Source organism: Solanum dulcamara, chromosome 7, assembly GCF_947179165.1.
Source record: "Solanum dulcamara chromosome 7, daSolDulc1.2, whole genome shotgun sequence".
Classification (NCBI taxonomy): Eukaryota; Viridiplantae; Streptophyta; class Magnoliopsida; order Solanales; family Solanaceae; genus Solanum; species Solanum dulcamara.
The window spans coordinates 13,691,555-13,695,831 of NC_077243.1; the positions used below are offsets into that span (position 1 = coordinate 13,691,555).

Sequence of the window (4,277 nt, forward strand, 5' to 3'; positions counted from 1 at the left end):
TGGATTGCCCACTAAATTATTTCTTTATTTTAAACTTTTCGCTGATTGATTGATATGAACGGATGTGTGATTGGACCAAGTGGTTCGCTTGGAGATCAGAAATGGTCTTCGAGTGTCGGTCACGTCTAGAGTACCCTCCCGGGCGTGACACTAACAAACTAACGGCTTACTCCTTCCGACCTATGACACTTCTCTTAAGAAAATTTTAATTAGAGATGTAGTTTGCCAAACTAATCTTAGCATTGAAACTTTAAATTTGACTACTATTACTTTATATAGTTATTTAATATTGAGGATAGTATAAAAAAAAATAATATAACTTTTTTTATTTGCTAAAGTAAATAAGTAAAATAAAATATTTATTTTTCATATAGGCCACGTAATACGAAACGGCGAGATAGTAACTAACTAATTAATGAGGACCAACCAACCAGAAAAGCATGCGCCGATTATATACAAGACCCAACAACTTTTACCATGATAAAATTAGAAAATCGACGAACAAGATCAGCTTTTATTTTTGAATGATTTTACCTAACTGACTCCATCCTTTGGTTTAGTTAGTTAATTGATTTTCTTTTTTAAAAAAATGACTACCTAAAATAATAACTGAGTTTACCATCAATAATTTATAAATTTCTTAACATACATACAAAAAGCATCCAACTTAATGTTATTTATTATGTTTGTCAAATTCTTCAGTAACACAGATTACAAAGAAACAATCGATTTATTATATGTAGCTACACAATTATAAATTCCATTCAGTTTGATCGAACAACCGACCAGGCCCCAACATCACTCGAATATTTTCAGGGTACAAGACTTTTTGAAGACCAGTGTAATCCAATATTTTCTTGCTTGGAGCATCCTCCGGCGAAGTTCCCCAACCGCTAAGGTACAACAACCTCAAAATGACAGAAAGCCTAGGTGACCTTGAACCAAGATGGCACAGTAACGTATCTCTCTCCGCGACAAGCGTCATTGCAATAGTTTGTGTCCCTCATTTGAGGATTAACATCTACTTTGCCGGTCTTGTCTATGAATTTCCCTTGCGTCATTTCTGATTCAACAAAGCCAGGTGTGACCAATGTTATTTTGATGTCCCGTCCGAATTCAATCCTTAACGCCTCAAAAAACATTACCATCGCTGCTTTGCTTGCCTATCATAATATAAAAGTAAGTGTTACGTATCAAAATGAAAGTTATTTATTATTAGGAAAACAACAAATTCAAGTTGGACCTACAGAGTAAAGGCTAATTCTTGGAGAAGAAATCCAAGATACTGCAGAAGAAAGCACAATGATTCTACCTTCACTATATCTCAGGTAGGGAATTGCAAACTTTCTCATGTAAACTGAACCCCAGAAGTTGATGTCCTGCAAATTCCATAAAAATATCAACTCAAATTTGGCACTTCTTCCCGTGCCTCAACGGTTCAACATAATCCTTTGCCATATAATGGTTGATCCCTTGCCTCTTAATTTCTCTTTGATTATGGTGTTGAAATTGAAATACAATGGTCGCTGGTCAATGCATGCATATATAGCAGATGTATAAATATAACAAAAGAATTATCTAATGTATATTGTAGTATAAATATTGATATTCTTATAGATGGTATATATGTGTATAAACACTCTATAACAATATAAAGTGTGTGTATGCTATTTATATGATGTTTTTTTTATAGTGTATAAATAGTAATTATACATTTATACATTGGAAGTTGAAAAATTATAAAGGTATTTTTATTAACAAAAGTTTACGGCCAGCCGCGAAAAAAGATATAAGCCGACTGACTACACTATTGACTATTTTAAGGCTATTTTCTATAAACTTGTTTTTAGGGCTACCTAGTGACTAGTGTTATAAGTACTTTAGGCTTGACTACGTGCGTTTTCTTCCCAAAAAAATTGTAATGATCACCAAAACCAATTGACCCACCTCAACATTTTAAATTGCCCATATATAGATTTATCTCAGTTTCATTTTTTTGTGGTAGTCTGACCCAAAGGTTTTCTTATAGGCCGTAAAATATTGTTACTTCTTCGATCTCATGATATATGGTGAAAGTAATACTACTAGTATTGGAAAAAAGGAAGGTAATAGTAAGAAATGGAAATATGACATCGAATATTAAAATTAAATTTAAAAGTTCAATAGTTATGGAGGTAACATAAAAAATCGGTGTCATATGAAATTTTAGAGTGCCTTACAGATTAGGATGGAGCATTTGATTAATCTTCGAAGCTAAATAATTAAAAGATGCAATTTTTATCATATCGATCGTTAAACATTGATCAAAGTTTATATAGTTTGAATCTAAAATGGTTAAGCTTGCACCTCTTCTCGCATACTCATACGCCAAATGCTGCCAAATCAAACCATCTATTCATCAAACAAATCCAAATAAAGAAATGTCCAAAATTATGTTGTGAACCTCCACATTTAATAATCAGAGGTAGTTTGAATCCGAAGCATGAGGATGAATGAATGTTGTGTCCAACATCAATTTTGAATTGAGTCGCTCTATTTTTATTTCTTTATTATTTATCTTATCATATCATTTTTGATGATTCTACTCTCTTGATCTAGCTTGCAATATTTGATTAAATTCAAGATTCATTTCTTTTTCCTGACATTAGAGTCAACAAATTCATGATTTACTCAATAGTGAGCCCTTGTTTTATAGTATTGTCCAGTGTCCACGCGAGTGTTGAATAGTCTCACATATTTGTTTCTCATATTCTGCCTTTTAATCGTAAATCTCATTTAGAGAATTTAAAATTAATAAACTTTTTCATTTAATAGATTATCTATATAAGTAGTACATAAATAACCATAAATTTTAAAAGTAATAAAGTGTCGGATTCAGAAGAATTATTTTTTGTAAAGGGTTGAAAAGTCAAATGGGTTCAACATCTCGAATCTAAACTAGTCGAAAGGGTGAATTTCTCGAATGTTTAAAGTCAAAGAAAATAAGTAAAGTGAATATATATAACCTCGCCGATGCCAGAGGAAGCCCCAGTGATTATGACAACCTTGCCAGCAACATCCTCTCTGAAAACTCTGCTCAATATTGAGAGGAAGTACTTGATAAATTGATAAGGTGGAAACAAAATCAACAAGCAAAACAAGGTAAATGGAGGAGCTACTAAGTTGAGAAATTTGTGAATTAACTCCAATAACACCGTAGTTGCTGTTTAGTCTAACAAAAATAAAATAAAATGTTCAACTCTATCGTTTATTAAGTGGTATAAAGAAAAATGAAATGGAAAAAAAGAAATACAGATGGAACCATGGGAAGCGGGTGTAGTATTTGGCATTTGTTGAAGCATTAATTCGACACGTACTACACTTAGTTGTCACTCTTCTCCTATTTTAGTAACTATATATTTTGTTTTGTAGGATACCAATCAATCCAGTTATGCCAACCTTAATCAACAAATGAATACGTCTTGCTTCACTGATCTTGTAATCCATGATGTAATATACTTTGTAGTTTTGTACTTATTATTAGTTCCTAAATAAGGAAAGAACTCAACTATAACCATCAAAGAATGACATGGATATAGTTGTTCTTTCCTTTCTTGGGATATACTATTAATCATATAATTAAAAAGAGTTATTACTTTTTTGATAGCTCAACACATGTAATCTTTAACTGCTTATACATTCATAGCACAAGACTTTACTACTCAAGTTGCATTATAATTATCGTATTTTATTTAATCTCTTATAAAGATCTTTTATTTAATCTTTTATTATATTTGATTTAATAAAATAAAGTTTTTATTTAAACAGTTCATTACGTTAATATTTGTGTCCATTACTTATATAGTAGACGATTTTTGTAAATAAAGTTATTTAACTCATACAAGAAAGATTAAAATTATCGGTTCTTATAAGTTATAAATTAAATGTTCACAATCAAAGATAAAGTTGGCAAACATCTTGATGATTATAGCACAAGATTAAATATAATTTGATCTTAATTATGGGAAGGGTAAAATTCCAATTTTTTGTGTTGGTACATTTTGTATGTATTGAACAAACAAATTAGAGATATTTATTTATGTTCTGAATATTGATAAATAAATTCTTTAGTCCATTACATGTACTTATACATTTAATCTTGATATAATTATTATGATCTATGTGATTGTTTTATTATTTTAATCTATTAAAAGGTGAGACTTTTTAATGAGTCAATAAAATCCTAGTAGATTGGATAATGGCTAATTACATTTGTGAAATAATAAATAGTTAATAGA

General features: G+C 30.5%; 1 pseudogene; it reads right to left on the reverse strand.

The window, feature by feature from the left end:
• Positions 1-641: 641 nt before the first annotated feature.
• LOC129894532 (11-beta-hydroxysteroid dehydrogenase A-like) lies at positions 642-3,486 on the reverse strand (annotated as a pseudogene).
• Positions 3,487-4,277: the final 791 nt, after the last annotated feature.